Source organism: Pinus tabuliformis, chromosome 5_2 (genome assembly GCF_031772625.1).
Source record: "Pinus tabuliformis cultivar Carrire ecotype Pingquan chromosome 5_2, CPIR1, whole genome shotgun sequence".
Taxonomy (NCBI): domain Eukaryota; kingdom Viridiplantae; phylum Streptophyta; class Pinopsida; order Pinales; family Pinaceae; genus Pinus; species Pinus tabuliformis.
Window position 1 is genome coordinate 465,420,308 of NC_142306.1, and position 22,203 is coordinate 465,442,510.

Genomic DNA, 22,203 nt, shown 5'->3' on the forward strand with positions numbered 1-22,203 from the left:
AAACTACAGTAATTTCGGATTGCAACCCTATGATCTACATTTTGACTAAGCAATTAATAGGGGGCAAGTACTCTAAATGGATTATTATCCTGCAGGAGTTCGACTTGGAATTCGAGAAATCCAAGTCTAATAAATCCTTAGTTTTTGCGGAGTTAATGTGTGACTTCCCGCGTGTTGACACGGAAACTGTGGCGGAGGAGCCCATTGTGGACGAATCCTTGTTTCTAATCAGCACTTTAGATCCGTGGTATGGGGATATCATTATTTATCTCCAGACCCAATCCTTTCGACCAGAAATTTCAAGGTCAAAACGTCGAAAAATTCGATTCCAGTCCCAACAATTCAGGATTATTGGAGATACTCTTTATCGCCGTGGGGAGGACTCTCTTTTTTGATGTTGCCTAACTCACGAGGAAGCTGAAAGGGTTCTAAATGACTGTCACTCTGGGGCGTGTGGTGGTCATATGTCTGGGTATGCCACAGCCCAAAAGATATTAAGCGCTAACTACTTCTGGCCGTCTTTATTTAAAGATTGTATTACGGTGGTCCGAAAATGCCACAACTGCCAAATTTTTGATCGAAAGATGCACGCTCCACCTGCTCCTCTCCACTCGATAATTGTCGTTGGTCCTTTTTCCAAATGGGGTATCGATTTTATTACATGTAACCCTCACTCGGCCGGGGGGCATGCGTATATCATCCTTGCGGTAGATTATTTTACCAAGTGGGACGAGGTGATGCCTACATTTGAGGCAGACGACAAGACAGCTGCAATTTTCATGTTCAATCATATAATTGCTAGGTTTGGTGTCCCGCAAGCAATAATCACCGATCATGGGTGCCATTTTCGAAACGTTATGATGACCGAACTTACAGGCCAGCTTGGTTTATGTCACGATAGTTCAACCCCTTATTATCCACAAGCGAATGGACTGGTTGAATCCATCAACAAAGTTTTAGTTATCATGATCCGACGAATCATTGGGATTCATCGGTCGAATTGGCACAACACGTTATTTTCAGTTCTTTGGGCGTACTGAACTTCAGTAAAAACATCAACAAGGTTCACTCCTTTCCAACTAGTCTATGGTTTGGAAGCCGTGTTACCCATTGAATGCGAAATCCCGTCACTGCAAATGGCCATCGAGTTACTTCCAGCCAATTCCGAAGAGGAAAATAATTTGTTATACTTGGCTCAATTAGATAAGAATTGACGTGATGCTGCATTGGCGATCGAGACTCACGCAAAACGCATGAAAGCTCAGTATGATCGAAATGTGACCCCTCAAAATTTTTCGGAAGGAGATCTAGTCTTAGTTTACGATCAAGCTAATGATAAATTAGGCGCTGGAAAATTCGTTCCTATGTGGCATGGTGCCTATGTTGTCAAGCGAAAGCTATCCAAAGGGGCCTATGAATTGGTAGACTTTGACGGGGACTCTTTGGGTAAACCTAGAAATGGTCTTTACTTGAAGAGGTATTATGCTTAAAGGATGGGTATGGAGATTTTTAGTTAGGATAGTTTTTCTTTCTAGCTAGTGTGTTTTAGTTTAAATAGTGTGCTTAGCTTAGAGAGTGTTGTTTTTTCGTCATTATTCCTGCTTATCTTGGTTTTACTCTTGATATTGCAGATGTCGATGCCTCTCCAAACATACATTGGTTTCGCTGATGGTGCTTGTCGTAATACATTGAACATCTCTTCCGCAGCTTGGGTTATCTATTCGCCCTCTGATGAGTTAGTATCTATGCATGGGGTAAACCTCGGTCAAACAACGAACAACATTGCCGAGTATAGTGCAGTGATTGAGTTATTATCTGAATCTATTTCATTTGGGATTCGGAGTTTGATAGTGAGGTTAGATTCTGGACTCGTTGTATTACAGCTTAATAGAGTGTATGCCATTAGAAATCCAGTGTTATTAAGATTATTTTTTAGAGTGCATCTCTTGGAACGTGAATTTGATTATATTGAATATTAGCATATTCTAAGATCTTTAAATACATTAGCAGATGTAATTACTTCTTGAATGTTAAATAGACATTTGCAATAATCATACATGTAAATTTAAAACCATTCGATAACATGATTTACAAGATAAGCCGGTAATAATGATATATATATAGGAGTGTGTCAAAAAATACATCGTCCTCAATCATAGGTTGAAAAACACCTTATGATCGGCAAAAATGATAAGTACAAAAAGCAAAAATGTCACATGTGCCCACAATAGGCGATCATCCTATCACTGGTGATGATCTCTATAAGAAACCACTGCACGGGCCACCTTGCAAAGGAACCTCCTAAAAGGTCCCGGGACCCCAATCACATAGCGTTGAAGTCGACGAGGAATGTCATCTATAGTGGTCTCGGGAATATCTCCTGTCAAGCGCTCGAGATGACCCTCCAACTCGGCCAAAACCTCTGCTGATTCATCCTGTGGGGCTGGCGTGGGTGCAACTGGTTGCTTCCTCTCGTAAGGCCGGAGAGCAGCTGGTCGCTGTGGACCCACATCTACATTTGAAATTTTTACTATCAGTTTTGAGACGATGGAAAAATAACAAAAAAAAATTAAAATAGGAAAAATGTTGAAAAGGATTTTACCTGAATCATCCCACTGCTCTCCTGGTGGAAGAGTCATGTCTGGGTCACCATGAAAATCTATCCCAGCGTAAGGGAAGTCCTGAATAGAAAATACCTGGTTTTCCAGCCATTGGAAATACTCAGGTTTGAATCGAGCAACCTCTGTCCTTTCGTCCGGGTGACGGGCCATAACTGCGACCCATCGCATCACTTTGGGCTCTCGAGGAAGCCCAGCTCCAACGGTAAGGTGTTGTGGTATCAACATAGGAACCCTCTCCAGGCCAAAAATCACAACCAAAGCCCCATAACCAAAGGCCTTTAGTCGTCCGTTCATGGCCCTGGTCAGTTGGCCTTTCACATTGGCCAACACAGCATCGCACCAGTTGAAGATGGTGCCTCGGAAGCAATCAACTGCCATACGCATCTGGGATCTGGTGGCAATATGTAATGCGGTAGCTCCATAAATTCTGGTGACAGTGAATGCAATCACCATGAGCTCAGGACGAGATATGGTCTTTATGTCTATCCCTTTGTCTCTACCCTGGCTGTTGTAGTACTCTAGCCTAAGGCTATCGACAGACTGGCCACCTGCCCTAGCCCCAAACAGAGTCAAGTCTTCGCCTCTCTTAGTCAAACCAGTCAAGAAATATATGTCCGCCAGCTCGATTTCGAGTTGGTGGCCGCCAATGATGAAGCACTTGTCCTGTATGCTCCATCTGTCAACCAACCACTGTAAGAAATCCACCTGAGCCCTCATGCCAGGAATGGCCCAGAATTTGTACAAGCCGCACACCCTCAAAGCATCAGGTGAAGGATGATGATTCCATGCGGCAGCATCCACATCCTCATGCTCTCGTTCGCGCCAATCTATCATGATGTACTCCCTGCATCAAGTATAAGGATAAATTAAATTGCTAGAAATTGTTTTGTTTGGTCAATTTTTGAGAATTTTTGGGTTAAAAACCCTTGCGACGGGGACCGCACCCTCTGGGTTAGACACAGTGCATGGGACCGCACTTTTTCTACATGGAAGGTGCAGACCCCGAGCTTTTTCCCAATGGACAAAAAGACAGGGTCCGCAGGCCAGCAGTGGTAAACCTACGCGCCCCCGCGCGCGGGTTTTCTGCCTAAAAACCCTCCCAAAAATGAAATAAATGACTAAAACAAAAATTGAAACGGTTAAAAATGAAGAGTTGGATGATGTGGATTACCTGGAGAAGACGACGTTCGATTCCGACGGTTGGATTTTCCGCAATCTTCACGGGAAGTTTTCTAAGCAAAAGCACTATTTTCTCACCCAAACTCAAACGGTAAAAATGAATTGACAAAGGCCCTTTTTATAAGTTTTTTGAGTAAATAAATTGCAAATTTGTTTATGTTTCACTTTGAAAAGGTATTTTTACGACATTTTTATCCATTTCAAACAGGTATGAGTAATGTTTGTGTTTTTGTGCAGGATAACGGATTATTCAGGCGAAATCTACCATTTTCGATGGAAAAACATTTAGAGTCACCTTTAAGCTCTTTTCTGACTCCTGAAACATGAAAAGATTGTCGAGTGTTTCTTTTAAACTTGTTAAAATGGAATTAAAAGACGGTCCACTTATAGCTCTTTTCCGACCGTAAAAACATGAAAAGATTGCCGGATTTTTGTCGTTTCAAATTCGATATTGGTTATAAAACGACATGTCGTTAATCACTTTTTTACTTTTTCGGATCAAAGGCACTAATGACGAAAAGTACTCCTTGGTCGTAAAAGATCAAGCAGTTCTCTCAAGTATTATTTTATACTTTTTCGGGCTTGGGAGACACAAATTTACGAAAAAGGTCAACCCTGGAGTCTTCTTAAGTTTTTTCAGACTCTCTAAAATTGAAAAACGTTGAGTTTCTCCTATACTGGACTCATTAAAATTTCACAGTAAAGAACCTGTTCAATTACAAACAGGAACGAACCACTCCTTCTTAGGGTTCGAATTTAAAGTAAGTTGGACTCATCCGAAGGATGAGCTTATAATCAAGCAAATGTTATCCTCCTCAAGCTTGTCAAAAATAAAGAGGTACTTGCCAGAAATGGTGGGGGAAAAGAGAGAAAATGAGCCTGCTTGTCATACTTTGTAACCACTCTTGAACACGACACTTTCATTCACCTGGGTTGGGAAATCCTTTGCCTAACAGTTGATCAAACCACATTGAAAGTCTTCAGTCGATTTCTGGGTATTAACTTTGGGTCAGTTGTCACCAAACCATCTGTCATGTCATTATGTGTTCAAGAGGTCACTGCCAATAAGCCATTCATCTGCAAAATATCTGTCATCCATCTTGACCATCCCTGAGTCAGTCCTTGCAACTAAATTTCTTCAACTTGATCTATGATTTCGTGTTGTGGGCTTGCCTACGACGGATCGCTTTCTATCAACATCAGCTCATTATCTAGAAAGATGATCTAGAAATCATCAGTACCTTGAGATATGCATGCCTCAATGGCAGGTTTCTCGCCTTTGACGACAGTTTGCATCATTGACTTTCGATCAAAGGATTCCGTGACATGTTCGAGATCAACACATTTATTCGCATCTCATGGATTGTACTAGGTACTTTGAGAGCCATTGACATCACTGGTGGTTTCTCTCACGCTTGTTAATAGTTTACATCATTGACTGGTAATCAAGTGGTTTCTACCATGTTCGACATCAACACATTCATTCGCATGGATAGAATCGTACTGTTTCGGGAAGTAGAAATGAAGACCTTGGATCTAGTTTCCACAATCCAAGCTGCGAGGAATTTTGTATTCATTATACAATGGACTATTCATAAATAGATGACTGCATCCATACTGTGTCCACATGAGTCTATACTTGTGATGTTTTACAATATCATTCCTATATCAGAGAAGTAGTTAGTTTTTCTAGTCAGTTTTGATCTGAGTATGGGAATGCCTACCTCAGCGATGATATGATCTCATATATATATCTTGCATTGAATGTTTTTACAGGTTCCAACCGGGCTCTCCACAAGATGATCCTCGAAATGATAAAGTACTTCACTCTTCCTAAATGATAATAAATCCTCATCTACTACAGACTTTGCACTTTAGGGGGCAATCTGTTACACAAAAATATCGTCACCATGATTATTTGCAGTCAGTATGAGTCTATCATCACTTGTACTGTCCTCCTAAGTAAGTCTCAGACCTCAGTTCAAGTCAAGCTTTGGAAATGAGAGAAAGACATTAAAAATAAATGTAACTCTGGTTCCGCACTTTCTCTCACTTTCACCTGCAGTCCCGCACCTTCTGTTTACAAAAACTGTGGACCTGCCTGCTTTGTCCCTAACGGTGTAAGTGCGGACCCCTATGAAAGTCAAAAGGTGCAAGTTTTATCTTAAAAAACTCACTTTGGGTTAATTCTAGAGGTTTCTAGAAGGAATTTTGACGTGGATTGTTCGCTCTGAGGTGGTTCATGCATCCCAAAAGAGAAGGAGCTAATCCCTTGATGAGAGGAGCTATCCCTTCGAACGAGGGCTTTATCCCTTTGAAGGACGACCTAGTAACCTCCCTCCATTGCACTATAAATACAGGCATTGGGCTGGTTGCTAAGGAGGTTAGAAGCTGAACATTTTTGAGGGTAAATGCTGGTGAAATCAAGACTTCCTAGTTGAGCTTAAGAGGAGAGATCACATACCTTTTTGGCTTCATTGGGGAGTGACTGAAACTTGTCAAAGTAGAGGAGACTTCTTGCTGGACCCTGGGAGGAGCTTGCACAGCATCAAGGCACAGGTTGTAAAGTTCTTCTTCTTTTGAATTAATACAATCAAACTCATTTTTCACAACAAGTATCTTATGTTATTTGTTTCATGGACTCCTTGACTTTCATGTTAAATATGTTTTATGCAATTGGATTTTCAGGTGCTATATAATTTGTTTGCCTTGTTTGTGTTTGCAGATCCGCGATAAAGGAGCTCATTTGGATCAAAGGAGCGAGGGCATCCACAAACTTGCATTGGACCTAAGGTAAGCCCTAAAAACAATTGTTTGCCATTGTTTATTAAAGCATATTTAGAGAAAGATAGTGTCTGGTTGGTTTGCTTGTCATTAGGTCTTCTTTAGATTCTAGGAAGGTCTATCTTGTCTGCAAGATCGACTTATTCGATGTGACAGGACAGAAAAAGTACATAATTGTGTGCACTGATTACTTGATAAAGTGGGTTGAAATCAAGGCTTCCAAGGTAGCCACAGAAGAGAAAGTGGTTGAGTTCTTAATGTAGAATGTGTTTTACAAGTTTGGATACCCTAGAGAGCTAGTCACTAATCAAGGCACTCAATTCACCTCACACTTTATCGAGAATCTGTTAAGCCAACATAAGATGAAGCATAGGAAATCAACTCCTTACTACCCTTAGGCCAATGGACAAGTAGAGGTTACCAACAGAACATTGGAAATCATTCTCACAAAGATGGTGAGCAACAATAGGAAATATTGGGCTGATACACTAGTGGATGTCACTTGGGCCTATAATAAAACTTGGAAGACAACCACTGGCTTCACCCCTTATGATTTGGTCTATGGGAAGAAGGCTCTACTCTCCATTGAGTTTCAGTACAACACTTTAAGAATGGCAGCACAGTTGGATTTGGATGTTACAAGGGCACAATAAGAGAGGTTTCTCTAGCTCAATGGCTTAGATGAATTCAGGATGTAGGCCCTCCTACACACAGAGGTGACTCAAGTACAAAGAATGGATTGGCATGAAAAAAATATCAAAAACAAAATGTTTCAAGAAGGTGGTTGGGCTCTGCTATATGACTCCAGGTTCAAGGATTTTAAAGGCAAGTTGATGACCATATGGTTGGGCTCATATTTGATAGAAAAGTGGCATGACAATGGGGTTGTTTAGATAAGAACCATTGATGAAGAAGGTATCCCCTCTCTTGTCAATGGGTATATATTGAAATCCTACTAAAAACCTATGGCAAAGGAAGAGTTTGTCAGTAGTATCTGTAAAGCAGTGATGGTGATTGGAGGTGTCTCGACTTCCACCTCACTAAATTATTGAAGACTATTTATTTTTTGAAAAAAAAATATAATAAGATACCTAGGTGAAAACATCCATGAGGTACCTAAGGCCAACTTTTGGGTTGAAAACCTCTTTGAGGCATCCCAAGAGTGAAAAAAAGGAAAAATAAAAGATCCTTGGGTGAAAACTTCCCTTGAGGCACCTAACGCGAGAAAATAGGTTCAAAACCACCTTTGACGTGACCTGTGTGTATTTCAAAAAAATATCTCTTAAAAAAAGAAAAAAAAAGAAAAACCAAAAAAAAGACAAAAATGTTATGGCAGGGACCTAAAACTTGCCCACTAATAAATGTTTATGATATTTGCAAGTTCTCAAGGAAACAAAGGACACCAATTTTAGAGGGAAGCAAGCCAAGAAAAATCCTATTCTTCTTTCACTCATTTCATACCTTCCATGCCCACCATGCCTCCAACATCCATTTTCATCTCCAACCATTAAAAAAAAATACAATTTGCAAGCAATTTCTGACTTCTATAGGATTTCCTGTAGTTACTACATAAGTTTACTGTAGTACTATATGTTGTCCTGAAACTCTATAGGAATGGAATCTCGGTTGAGAAATAATTATGCAAGTCTGTTTTGGGTTGAAAGAGGAGTCCATTTACCTCACCACATCTCAACCACTACCAATTCATGACCATGCCACCCTCTGTGTCCATCAAGAAATCCACTCAAAAAAAGAAAACAAAGAAAATTTGAAGGGACATACCATCAATGTCCTACCTCACATACCACTCCATATTCCCCATTTCCAGCCCTTCCACTCCTACTTCCACACCTATTCCTCCTCCAACAAAAATAAAAATAAAAATTTAAGAGGCAACTACAGGATTTCCTGTAGTACTACAGGAAACACTGTAGCAGCCTATATTATAACAACAAAAATATCCATGCTCCTCCTTCATCATCCATGCAAAGGAAGAGTATCATCACCCCTGCAGGCACTATGGCACCTATCTAGATCTCAGCAACAGCATAAGAGGCCAACACCTACACATCACAACAAAGAAGACAAACATATAGGCCGAGTGAAATCAACAAAACAAGAGCAAAAGAGAATATGTACCTGAACTAGAAGAAGCACAATAGAGCCACCCTCCATCATGCATCAACTGAGAAAATGAAGCCTCAAGTATGACACCTCATCCACACTCTTACCTAAGTATGAATATGATAAAAGTGTAAGAATATGAAAAAGTTGGTTTTATAAGCTGAAGGTGCCCAGTTAACTTGGCTGCCCTCAACCCAAAAACAAAAAGTGAAGTTATAGTCAGCAGGCCACATGGCAAGGTCACATTAAAGCAAATAAGTCAAAAAGGTGGTCAAGTTAAGTTTTAAAGGAGTGGGTGATGATTACGAGAAAGGGATGCATGATAACTAATAGTTGGCCAATGGTCCAAAAGGAGAAATCACGTACCCTGCCATCTAGCACATCGCTCCAAGAAATCGACCATAAATAGCGAAAATCCCTAACTTTCATGCATACATCATTCACTTCGATATTTAGAGAACTAGGACCACTTGGAGGAGCCATCGCAGAAGAAATATAGTCTCAACCATCCTACAGTGAATACCTACAAGAAACACAGAAAAACTACAGGAAATAGTGGGAATTGTCAAAAATTCTACAAGGGGGTGCCTAGGGCCCAACTATTCAAGAATTCTCCTCAACCAAGGCATTACAGTGAAAGGTAGGTGGCCCATATCCTCTGTGTTTTAACTTGATAGCTAGAAAAGATAAAAGGAAAAGAAAATTTCATTTATTTCCTAGTAATTGCAATGTGCATAGGGATAGACAAAATTGTGTGGAGAAATTCTGTGGGGATAAAGGAATAATTATAGTCATCACCCTCCTAAACTCTAAACCTTCATTCATCTGGGAAAGCTCTAAATCTAAAGCCACAAAAATACATACAGTAAAAATGGCAAAGAGAGAAATGACAGGAGGTTTCAGCAGAAGGGAGTCGACAGAGACATCTAGAATATATAGCCATCCCCCTATGGTAGAGATATTTAGAAGGCATCAATGGTTGGGATTTTTCAAGATACTTAGAGGATATGATGATGATGTATCTTAGGACTTTGCAATGTCTCTCATACCACAGGCTAGAGTCAGTTCCACTTCTGTGGTGAGAGGATTGTCAGTAACAATTACCCCTAAAAGAATTAGAAGAATCACTACACTTCCTCTAGGTTTACAATGGAGAAAAGAGGATAAAGCTAGCAGCAGTTATGCCAAGAAGAATTTTTTTTGGGAGATAAGGAGTGTTAGGTCCCTATAATAATAGTGATTCTCCCATTACTATTGTCATTGTAGCCCTTATTGTTATTGTTGTGCCCTTATTGTCTGTATATTGTTATTATTGTACCCCATAGAAGTCCACTATTGTTATTGTGGTGCCCTTATATTGTTATTGTTGTGTCAGCCTTGATTACATTGTGACCCCTTAGACTCCTATATATAGAAAGGAGGTCTTTTCATTTGTATCATGCAAGAATTGTTCATTTGTGTAATGTAAAGGGGTTTTCCCACTCGAAGAGGGTAGTTTTGAAGGCGTTGATATATCTTTTCTTCTATTTTCTGAGTTGGTTGCATAATATTTGGTATAAGAGATTTGGATTCTAGGGTTTCGCTGCTCCAAATAGGTCACCATGGAATTTTTACTATAAACTTTTTTATGTTATGTTTCAAAAGCTAAAAACAAAACCCATTTGAGCCAAAAACTCGTTGAACCTCAATTCCAAATTTTAGATATTGTCTCACTATATTTTCAGAGATATGATCCAAGGAAGTTAGGGTTTTTGTAGGATCCTGAATTATATCTCAAACAGGTGACCTGGGGAAAATCATCATAAATATCTTTCCGAGCATCAAATTCAAATTTTGTAAAACTTTACAGAAGTAGGAAGGACTATATTCTTATGTCCTAAGGTCGAAATAGTGACACGTGGCACTTCGTACAAGTTTGATCTACTGAACTAGTCTATAATCAAGTCATTAAGGGAGATTTGGGATAACTCTTCCTTGAAGAATCTAATCTTGATCAGACTTGCGGGGTTGGAAAACAGAATCAGAGGACTACCTTAGGACACAATTTTAGACCTTGAAGATCCGAAATTACAAATATACAATAGACTCAATATGGAGATCCTACAAAGGGCATAGTGAAGCATTATTATCATTAATTAATGTCCCAAAGAAATAAAATGGAAACACCTAGTAAGAAACCTGAAAGCTCTAGAATGACTCATGAAGAGGAGGAAGAAATACAACATGATATATCAAAATTACGAGACCAAGTGAAACAAAATTCACTCTCACAAAAAGTAATTAAAGCTAAGATGGATGGTTTAAAGAAAGGCATGGAATCTAGGATGGATGGCATAGAAGAAAAACTTAAAGGCATCATGGAAGATTTGAAGACAGGCGTGAAAGCTAAGATTGATGGTATAGAAGAAAAACTTAAAGGCAATATGGAAGACTTGAAGATAGATTTGACAAATTTTCTACAAAAAATGCTTACTAATGGCGAAATGGTAGTAAAGGAAACTCATGAGGAGAAAAGAAGAAATGTTAATCATGATTTCATAGACTCTAATGGTGGATTGAAGACCACCATGTTGCAAAGATTGATATGAGTAAGTTTGATGGGAAGGATCCCATAACATGGATACTATAGATGGAGCAATATTTCGATCTCCATAATGTGAAAAACACACAAAAGGTATGCATTGCAAACTTATATTTGGAACCAAATCAGTTTGTATGGTATCGATGGCTTTTCTCTCGTAAACAAATTGTCACTTGGGAAATTTTTATGGAATAAGTGATATCACATTATGAGGATACAAAAAGAAACACATTTTTTAACCAACTGATAAATCTCAAACAAAAGGGTTCAATGATGGAGCACATTGAGGACTTCCAAAAATTGAATATAAGGGTAAAATATATTCCAGAGGAGCATAGGATTGATGCGTTCATAGGGACTTTAAAGGATAACATCCAACATGTGGTTTGCCTTTGGGAACCTAATTCATTGGAGAAAGCATTCAAGTTGGCAAAAAAATGGAAAACAAAATTATGGCCACAAGGAAGGCTACCACTCACAACTATAAATATGGAAGTATTTTTGCCCCTAGCTTTCAACAACCTACAAGGTTGACACCACAACAATTGGAAGAAAAACGAGGAAAAGGACTTTGTTACAATTGTGATAGAAAATACATTAAAGGTCATAAGTGTGCTGAGAAGAAATTATTTTACATAGATTGTGAAGAGGAGGAAGAAAAGAAAAAAGAAACATCAAAAGAAGATGATATACACCAGGAACAAACCCTAGAGAAAGAAGAAATGAATCCCACCATATCTTGTAATTCATTGGCTAGAATTACCACTCCTCAAACTATCAAGATAGAAGGACATATCAAGAAGAAAAAGGTAATAGTGTTGATTGATTCGGGAAGTACCCATAATTTTCTTCATTGTAAGATAGTCAAGGAATTGAATTGCTTCCTATATCCAGCACCAGAGTGTCAAGTAATGGTTGCAAGTGGAGGAACCATAAATTTCTTTGGAAAGTGTCATAATATCAAGCTATCCATGGGAGAATATGTATTAAATAGCCCAATTCTTTCCATTCCAATGTGTGGTGCTGATGTTGTACTAGGAGTCCAATGGCTATAATCCTTGGGTACAATAGCTTTTAATTTTCAAGAATTTTTCATGAAATTTTGTTCAGAAGGAAAGGAATTTGAATTAAGGGGTATAAAAGGGAAACTAGGAAAGATAATCAGCTCTAACAGAATGAAAAAGCTTCTAAAAAAAGAACAATGAGGCATAATTTCATAATTATGTTTGCTAGAGGTTCTCACATCAAAATCATCTATTTCTCCAGATCTCCAAAAATCCTTGGACAATCATTCTAGGGTATTTGAGATTCAAAAAGGCCTCCCACCTATTCATGATCATTATCATGCTATTCATTTGATCCCAGGAAGTGTTCCTCCAAACATCGGACCTTACATATATCCCTATGCCCAAAAGAGTGAAATTGAACATATGGTTGCAGAAATGCTATAGGCTGGTATAATTCAACCTAGTCAAATTTCTTTCTCTACTTCATTAGTATTGATGCAAAATAAGGATGGGTCATGGCACATCTATCCAGATTATAGGGAGCTCAAAAAGATCACTATTAAAGAAAAATTCCCCAATCCTATCATTGATGAATTATTGGATCAATTGCATGGATCAATTTAGTTCACTAAGTTGGATCTTCATTCAGGATATCATCAAATCAGAATGAAGACTGAAGACATTCCAAAAGCAACATTTAGAAGTCATGAGGGTTATTATGAATTTTTGGTCATGCATTTTGGCCTTACCAATGCACCTTCTACATTTCAAGGTTTGATGAATTCCATTTTCAAACCCTTCCTCAGAAAATTTGTGTTATTATTTTTTGATGATATACTAATCTACAACAAGTCTTGGAATGATCATGTTCAACATGTTGACAGGGTGCTTAAACTATTGGATGAGAAATAATTATATGCAAAAGGCTCCAAATGTTTCTTTGGAGTACAAGAGGTGGAATATCTAGGTCATATTGTATCTTGTGAAGGTGTGAAGGTAGACCTTAGAAAAATTAAAACCATTAAGGAATGGAAAATCTCCACATCCATAAAGCATATGTGAGGATTTCTCCGGTTGATAGGGTATTATCGCAATTTTGTTAGGAATTATGGGTGAATAGCAGCACCTCTAACAACATTATTAAAGAAATATGCATTTTCATGGACTCCAGAAGTAACAAATGCCTTTGAACATCTTAAAGAGGCAATGTGCCAAGAACCAGTCTTAGCTACACCAGACTTCACAAAAACCTTCATTTTTGAATGTGATGCCTCAGGAAATCGAATTGGTGTTGTTTTAATGCAAGGAGAAAGACCCATTTCTTTCAAAAGTCGTCCAATCAAAGGAAAGTATTCACACAAAGCTATTTATGAGAAGGAAATTTTGGCAATACTACATGCTCTTAAGAAATGGTGACCCTGGCTAATGGGAAGACACTTCATAAAAATAGATCGTCATAGTCTTAAATACTTTTTATAACAAAGGTTAACTTTAGAAGAGTAGCAAAAATGGGTTACAAATATGTTGGGTTATGACTTTGAAATCATCTACAAAAAAGGGAAGAAAAATGTTGCAGTAGATGCAATCTCAAGAAAGTATGAGGATGTGGAAGCATTTCTTTACACAATTTGTATTATCCAACCAGATTGGATAAATGAAGCAAGAGATGAATGGAAGAATGATGGAGAAGTGTGCACACTCATTCAAAAGTTACAACAAGATCCTAGTACATTTGATACATTTAGCTGGAAAAATGATTATTTATGGTACAAAGATCGCTTATTCCTATGTAAGAATTCCCAACTCAAACAAAATATTCTTATAGAATTGCACACCTCTCCCTTAGGAGGGCACTCAGGATTTTTAAAAACTTACCATAGGGTTAAGAAGGAAATTTTTTGGGATGGTCTTAAATTGGATATTCAAAAGTTTGTGGCAGAATGTTTGGTTTTCCAACAAAATAAAGTTGAAATAATTAAGACCCCAAGTCTATCACAACCTTTATCCATTCCAAGCCAATGTTAGGAGGAGGTTTCAATGGATTTTATCACAGGTTTACTCAATTCCGAAGGGAAGAGTGTCATCATGGTGGTAGTTGATAAACTTACCAAGTATGCACACATTTGTGCATTATCACATCCATTTAAAGCCAGTATAGTTTCTACTGAATTTATGGAAACAATTCAAAAGCTAGATGGAAATCGAAGGATTATTGTAAGTAATAGAGATCCCATTTTCACTGGAAATTCTTGGACAAAAATATTTTCTTTTCTTGGTACTCAGTTAGCTCATATCTCATCTTATCATCCTCAATTTGAAGGCAAAACTGATATAGTAAACAAATGTTTGGAAGGATATCTTCATTGCTTTGTATATGATAAACAGACATAATGAGTCAAATGGTTTCCTCTGGTTGAATGGTGGTATAACACTTCCTTCCATACTGCAGCAAAAATGACCCCATTTATGGCACTTTATGGATAACATCGACTGTCCATCACATCATATTTAAGAGCAAATTATAAGGTGCAAGTAGTGGAAGATCACATTGAGCACCAACAATGATTTCTCCAACTCTTAAAGGATAATCTCACTTTGGCACATAATAGAATGAAACAATAGAAAAATCAACATCCCAACGAAAGAAGTTTTGATGTAGGTGACTGGGTACTCCTATGGCTACAACCATAAAAAAAAATGTCCCTCAAGTAAGCTAAGAAGGATAATAAATTATCGCCAAAGTATTATGGTCTGTACAAGGTGTTGCAAAATATTGGTACCATGGCATACCAATTGGAGCTTCCTGCAGCTTCTTAGTGCACCCAGTTTTCCATGTTTTATGCTTAGAGAAGGTTATAGGTGAAAAAATATGAGTTCAAACAATACTGCGAGAACTTGATGAGGAAGGAAAAATCATATTGGAACCTGAAGCAGTCATAGAAACAAGAACTCGACAGCTACAAAATTGATCAGTTTCAGAGTATCTCATCAAGTGGAAGAACTTACCCGCTGAAGATTCAACATGGGAGGGTGAGAATTTTATACAAAATCATTTAGAACTACTCAAGCATTACAAACAATACTTTTTTGAAGGAGAGGGGCATGTTAGGTCCCTATAATACTAGTGATTCCCCCATTACTATTGTCATTATAGCCCTTATTATTATTGTTTTGCCCCTATTGTCCCCATATTGTTATTATTTTTCCGCATAGAAGCCCACTATTGTTATTGTTGTTCCCTTACATTATTTTTGTTATGTAGGATTTGATTATATTGTGACCCCTTCAACTCCTATATATAGAAAGGAGGTTTTTTCATTTGTATCATCAAATAAATGTTCATTTGTGTAATGTAAAGGAGGTTTACCCCTAGAAGAGGCTGATTGTGAGCTAGTTGCATAACAAGGAGCCAACTAAGGATACAAATGGGATTAGTCCCCTACCCTTTGGATGAATTATGCTATCACATTATTAAGTATATTTATTATGAGGGAAGGCTCAGTATAGTCTATGGTTACCAGTTTAGAATCCTCCATGAGCTGATATTTGGAGAAGAGTTACCCCTAAATAGAAGACTTAATGTGCCCTACTTCTTGTTGCAATCAACAATAGACATGAGCATCAAGGTATAGGAAAGAAAACATCAGTAGCTGGCACATCATGGACTAATCAAGTTCATACTAGAAGATTCCCTAAGCTAATTAAGAGTCCCTATTATATGGTCCACATTTACGGACAAGGACAGGGAGGCTGTAATTGAAGCAATTGAGTATGAAAGAGAATTAACCTCTAGTGGTGAGGAGGAAGAAGAAGAAGCCAAAGAAGAAAGGGAGGAACCCGAAGAAGAAGAAGAGGAACCTGAAGAAGAAGAGGAAGAACTAGAGGAAGAAGAGGAGGCAAAGAAAAATAAAAAAGAGGGAGAAAAAAATAGTGGAGAAGAAGCATAGAAGTATGGGGCAAGCCCTGAAACACATACCAAGCAAGGGGAGGAATCTCCAAGAGTGTCTCATGAACCCATAGAGAAGGAGGCAACTTCTTCCTTATCTGCCCTAAGCACACCCATAAAGTCAACAGGAAAAAGGCAGAGGCATAATCCCCTATATTTTAAAATAAGGAGGAGCACTAGGATAAAATAGGGGAAACCAAAAACACCTACCAAGGCTCCTATCATCATTGAAGACTCACCAAAAGGAGAAGAAAAATTATTTTCCCCAAAAATGAAAGGTGAAGAGGGCACGTCAAAACAGGATTCCCCAAAGTGACCAATCACCTATGTTAGGAGGCCTATCACCAGGTCAGCCTCAGCAAAGAAAATCAAATAACCTTTGACTCCCTTTCAAAAAGGGAAAATCCTCCTATATGAAAAATAAATAGTCCTAGAGGAAACTCTGTCAGCACTACAAGAAACACAGAAAAAGCAATAGGAAGGACAACAAGGAAAAAGGAAAGGCAAGGAAGCAGAAACATAAGTACAGGGGGAGACATATCCTCCAAAGACAGTAAAGGGAGAATCCCAAGAGCTATAGGAACCTAGCCCACAACCCAATCTCAGCTCCTATTATACATTCACCAAGGGAGGTAGAATAATACCACATAAATTTTCCATCTCTCTCTTCTTTGAGCTTGACAAGGAGAGAGCAAGGACACATTGTTGGATGAAAATTTCTAAATCGACGAATGTAGAGGATGTGGGCCATATGCAAGAGAAGCTACTAGAGATGGGAAGAGAGTTGAATGAGATAAGAGACAAGGAAAAAGTTATGAGATCTCACCTAGAGGCTGAAAACACATGGGTGAGGAGGTAGGTACAGGAAAACGAGAGCCAATTGGCCATTATGGCAAGCCTCTCTATGGAGGCACTCCAGTGTAGGATGCCATTAAAATCATATGGCTTGTACCTAAAAGATTAATGGCTACAATTTGAGATAAAGACCCTATCATAATGAGGGACTATGCCTTTCAAACACTATAGACAGTTCATTGAGCTCTGTGACCAAAGCACACTGGAGGAGATGGCCAAGATATCTAAATTCTACTTACATAACCTAGCCTTGACAAAATTGAATGTGTGGGACCACAATCCAAAGATGGGAGACTTACAACTAATGGCCTTGGCATCATGGATGAATCTTGAGGAAGCCAGGGCTAAGGAAGTAAAGAGAGTGTTGGAAAGAGAAGAAAAAGAGCCCCTTTACATCAGAGCAGAACAAATCAATGCCATGTTTGTCATTAGAACCCACAACCTCATTGCCAATGATCCCCAATTTGCACCAAGATACCTAGCTACATAAAAGAACACAATCACTCATTTTGAGGACACTTTGAGATTGCTAGGGGATGAAAGCCAACAAGCATGCTAAAGGAGATGGGGCACCCTAGCGTACAACCTAAGGATCAGGGAGTATCATTCCCTTGAAAAAATGAGGGATGCACTAGAGAGGACCCCACTATATAAGAAGGCACTGAAGAGACTCAAAATCAACTGGAATGTCTTGAAACTCAGTCCACCATTTCTCTTGGGTACTTTAGAACAATGTAAACTTTGAAATGGAAACTTATATGATTATCTGTTTTGTTGAGGTAGCAAAAAAATTAACTGATTTTGAAAAGTGTTGATGCAAAATACATACATACATACATACATACATACATACATACATACATACATACATACATACATACATACATACATACATACATATATATATATATATATATTAGCATAATTTTTGACACTTTAAATTTTTTTATGTACATTAGTATTTAGAATGTTAGTGATTTGCATGCTGATTTTAAAAAGTGGTGATTTTGTATCAGGCCCTTTTTTTAAAAGACTTATTTTTAGACATTAAATTTTCTAATGTATTAAATGTGAATAATTATTTTCTAAATTTAACAATTTTTGAAGTGATATTCTTCGTCATATTTTATTGTGTTTCTTTTATTTTTATTTTTGTAGTGAGGTATTTATTTTTTTCATAGTTAAAGAAGAAAGTCAATATTTTAAAGTTTCGATATTCTACATTTTATATATGGTTAATTAATTTTTCATTGCCCATCAAATAATTGTCTCTAAAAACAATAATTTTTAACAATTGACATAAAAATAAGCATTTTGAACATAAATATAGCTAAAAAATTACACATTTTGATAACTTTTTGCTAGACATGACATGTCAAAATCATAATTTTTAAAGGAAAAATTTAACAAAAAATCATAATTTTTAAAGGAAAAATTTAACAAAAAATGGTTAAATAATAGTTTTTTTTTTTTTTTTTAAAATGAATTTCATGTCAAAAAAATAATAATAATCACAATTGTTTTCAAACATAAAAATTAAAGTGAAAATCACATAATACAAATATTGAACATATAACTACATTAATTGAATGCTTTCTCTTCTCATAAAATGTCAAAGTCAAAACATTACAAGTATAACTAATTAATGGTTGCAAAAAAATGATCTTTATTTCCAAGCATAACCCAAATTTAATCAACAATATCACGTAATTCAAACTCTTCATCCTCTACAATTTCATCATTGTCTTCTTCCATGCTATTTTCTACTTCATTTTGCTCATTTTCCTCTTCTAATGGATCCTTGATGCCTAGTAATCTCACAATGTATGCCTTTCCAAACATTCCATGATGGTGGTTGAGGTTCCTTTCTTTTTTCCACACATGATTCACTAAAATCCCCTTTATTCAAGCTGATTTCTTGCATTGCATCTGGAAGAAATTGAAGAGCATTAATTATTTGCTAAATAAATTTGCACTGTACTAGATCTTTTTCAATGGCAATGCAATTTCTTCCCAACAACGTCATAAACTAGTACCTGGCTATGACTCTTTCCATCTACCCGATTAAAAAGCATAGACATATAGCTATCATCTTTTGTCCAACTATCAATATGGATGAACTTGCAATCATTTATAATTGGTTGGTCTTCATGGTTAAGAAGATTTGACTTCTGCCTATAACATGAAATAGTAAAAGTTCAACTAACTTGTACATAAATTAATTTTTTAACATTAATCAAACAAAAAATTCCAGCGTCTTACCATGTAAATTGCACCCTTGAGTTTGTTTTCCCCTTGAAGCTTGTCAATAACATTGCCAATTGTGTGTCTGAATTAAATGTCACAAATCTCCATAATGGTGACGATGTGACTTCTACAAATCCCGCAACCACTTTACTAAAAGCTTGATAAGTATAAGGGTCACTATCATAGTTAATGTTTGGAATATTGAAACCATGGGGAATATCTGTAATAACTAGGGAATAATCCCTTGTAGGTATGAGTTTAGCAATGTCTTCACAGTCACCTTGTATTACTTGATATTGAATAGTTTCAAGCCCATTCTGAATGAAATGAGTAAGAGTTGGATCAGTTTCAACATTCCTAATACGTTGCTTTCTCATTCTTTCAATCCTATTTTTTTCAATAAACATTCTGAACCTATTTGGTGATCCATTTGCATCCTTCCTCATCTTTAACAAAAAGAAAAAACTATATGTATAAGTTAGAAAATAAAAATAGTATATAGATGAATAAAAATGAATGTATAAATAAATATACTTTTTTAAATGCAAGATAAAAATATTTCATTGTTGATGTAGAACTTGAATCTGGATAGTTGCATACAACATCATCCCAACTATCTTCATTCAACAATTTACCCATTTGTTCTTGTATTTTCATGTAAACTTTGTGACTAAATAGATAAAGTAAAAAAAGTTAATATAATGATAAGTATAACAAATACTACCAAGAACAATATGTTATATTTAAAATAAAATTATAATCTAGAAATAAGTAAAAATAATTCAACCTTACTTTTGAAATTCCTCAGACATTTCATCCAATGATAATTCCCCTGACTTCACACAAGATAATATTTCTTTGACAAGTTTTTCATCCTTCACTCCTTGTAATGCTCTTCAAGGTGTGATAATCATATCTTCTGGAAGCTACTTCATTTCAGGACCTGATTTACTGCTGCTACATATCAATGGTTTAGAATTTTTGACCTTTGGTTTTTAATGCCAATGTTCTCCCACATGCTAAAAAGATCATTAATTAATTCCCATATCTCTCCAATTTTAAATTCCAACTTGAAAATGTTATTAATACTTCTAAATATATCAAATTAACTTTTCCATCTTTTGAATTGATTTTCTCCTCAATTTGATAGCCTATTTCCATACAACATTCCTTTCAAAATTCTAGAGTAAAATTTATCTTATCCCCACCACACTTTTATTCAAATTCATTACGAATAAATCTAACCCTTTTGATGAAAGTCATAGACATCCTATATTCATTATCTATATTATGATCCCATGCCAATAACTTTGCTTCAGTATCTGATAAACCAACATAAATGATGCATTTCATTGTTTCAAAATGTGGGTTATTGGGATATTCCTCCACCAATTTCCTTTCCGCTTCTACGAAATAGTTCCCCACAAGCACATAATAATTGTATTAAAAACAATTTGACTTATCAAATTCTTCTTTGTTGGGAACTTGAAGTGGATCAACAAGAATAACATAATTAATCACATGAGCATAAGGATTGTACCTCATCAATGTTTTCAAGTTGTGAACATGTAGGTGGTGTGGCTTTCTGATTTGATATTTAAATTTTCCTTCACTTGGCTTATAGATTTGCATCACATTAAGTTTAAATGGACAACCACCCTCAATTAATTTTGTCTTTTTCAAGTTATGTCAAATGGAATTTTTTTTTGTTTTAATAATGCCATCCTCTAAATCAGCTCCTAGCGTAATGATTTCCTTGCTTTCTTTTGAATTTTCACTAGGATCTTCACTGTTGGCATTGACTATTTGAGAATGTTCAACTTTCATTTTATTCCTCCTAACATTCTCATCATTAACTAGAACAAAGACATTCCTGGGCATTGTTACTTTTGGTATTTTATGGCTCTTCTCCTTTCTAACATCATTTCTAATGTCATCCTCAATAATGTCAACATATTCTTCAGCATCAGTTTCAACTTCCTCATCTTCAAAAGTAACATGTCTACCTTTTCTAGATTTATCCACTATACACATTCTTTGATGATCCCTTGGATGTAGTTTTGTAGCATCATGAATTACTATTTTTCGCTTCTTTGTCATATCTTCTTCTAACCCTAAGTAGAAATTGCTGACAACATTCATAATATCTTGTTCTATGAAATGAATGCCTCCCAACATAATTGATGTATTTTCAATAAAATTTCATCAAACAAAATATCATATGTCAATAAAAACTAAGTTATAAAAATATAATGACATAGTTACAATAACGCAAAACAAAAATATAAATAACAATACTTACCATATCTTATGCAATGTCATTTATAATTTGTTTACACATCTTTGTAGATTCCTCTGTCATGTCATACAATGACAATGATAACTGATATTTAATTTTGTCATGTGACTTGGGCGATTTTGTAAGTACATAAACAACTTCAGTGTCTAGTATCAAGCAGATGTCTATGACTTTTCCCAGCACCTCATAAAGTCCACTATCATTAGGGATATCAACATATAGATATATCTGTAGTTGTTATTCACCTTCTCTATCTTTAACATACCATACATTTTCTGTAAGCTTCACTTCTTTTGATTTCTTCTAGTATGAAATCATCTTCTTATCATTTGAGGCACTTGAGAGATTTGTAGTTATTAGCTCAAGTTTGGTTCATTCAACAGTGGTTTTTTAGGATCCACCTTTAATTTTAGCAGTTTTTTGTTTAGAAATATTCACAGAAATCTTATTTGATGCCATTTTACTGCAATATATATATATATATATATATTATCAGTAAATTACAAAAAAAAGGTTAAATAAACAAACAAAACAAAACAAAATATAAAAGTGATAAATAA